The following is a 1,701-nucleotide window of genomic DNA, read 5'->3' as shown; positions in this document are numbered from 1 at the left end:
TCTCTGCTTCCGACTCCGATCCGAGGATCTCCACTCCTCCTCTCAAACCTCCTCCCCGCGTCCGCCGCCGCCCCCTCACCCGAGGCGCAGCTCCACGAATTCCACCTTCCCGCGCTTCCGTCCCTCATCACGGTCCGCACCATCCCTTCCCTCGGGCTCACCTTCCAGGTTCCAGCTCTGGCCCTTCGCCACCACGCTCCTCCGCTTCATACCCACTATGAATGACAGCTTGACGCAGAGGGATGGTTGTGCAGCGGTGACGGCCCACATCGCATGTAGCTGCTGGGATCGCGGAAAAGTGGTGGCACATAAGTGACGTCGGTCTTGAGCTCCGGGATGAAAGCCTAGGTCTTATCTGTGTTGGTTATACCTGGCAATGGCGATGCTTTTATGTTACTACCTTGTTGAAGGTATTGCTCAGGTATGCTCAAACTGGTTCTTCAAGCCTAGATTCCAGCCTTGGGCGTCCATATCTTTTTGAAGGCGTTGTTGTTGAAGAATCTCGTTATCTGTGTGGTGTCATACGATGGTTGGTGCGGTTATGGTTATTGTTGTAGTTTGCCGATCGCTGATCTTCACGCTTTGGGTTTTTTCTTTCTCCTCGCCTACGCATAGTTTTGGTCTTTTACGACTTTGCTATCCGCCGGCGTATTTTTTGTGTGCGCGCGTTGGTGTTGGCTGTATGCACTAATTATGCAGAAGCTGGGTGTGCGCCTTTTTCTTTGAAAGTGGTCATTTCTGGCTTTCATTTCATAAGCAGAAGAGAGTGGAAAACATGTGTTGATCAAGCGATCAATGGGGTGAAAACAAGAGTTACACTGTTAGCTTAGTGGGCTCCTAAGCTAGCCTATCGGGTTGATCGCTATATGTATGGTGTGTGCTCTTTGAGTTTGTATCTTCTTAATGCTTCATTTTAAGCCAATAAAACCCACCCTTTGTCAGGAAAAAGGGCAAATAAAACATGCCTTAGAAATTAGAAAAAAGAATCATAAGAAAAGTGGAATATATTCAGTACATGTGAGTGCAACTAAAGCCACAGTTTGACAATGCATGTTAACGCGGATACACGGAATTAGGGCAACCTATCTATGAGTTTATACTATCTACAGCTACAAATTTCACAAACAATTTCCCAAAGAGCATGTTTGACGGAGTAAAATGAGCCTCCAACGGCCAAGGCTGGAATCCCCAGGCCGAAAGCGACGCCCCAGAGCGGGACAGTCGGATTCCTTGTTAAGGCGTAATAATATATGCACGTCATCCAGACGATCACGAACATGGCGCTCATGAGGCCCACCAAGCCTAAGACTTTGCGCCGGAAACGGCGGATAGACTCCTCGTCGGGCTCCGCCGTGACGAGAAGGCCCTCATGGATAGCGATCTCGACGTCGGCCATTATCTGCTTTCCTCGATCTCCTTGGCTCTCTCTTTTCCTGTCGATGTATCAATCGGTTGCCTTTTCTCTTGAATAAAAGGTATCGATCAGTTGGATGCCCCTCCTAGATCGCTTCGAGAGCTGCAGCTCGACTCCTCCTGCATATATATATATATATAATATATATATATATATATATATATATATATATATATATATATATATATATATATATATAATCTGGAGGTTAGAGAGTCCGGACCTTGTTTTGATTTCAGAAAAGACACGACGGGAGGCTGTGACGGGCCGGGACAGGATACTACATC

This window comes from Triticum dicoccoides, chromosome 2B, assembly GCF_002162155.2.
Source record: "Triticum dicoccoides isolate Atlit2015 ecotype Zavitan chromosome 2B, WEW_v2.0, whole genome shotgun sequence".
Lineage (NCBI taxonomy): Eukaryota > Viridiplantae > Streptophyta > Magnoliopsida > Poales > Poaceae > Triticum > Triticum dicoccoides.
Note: the sequence above shows the minus strand (reverse complement) of the source record.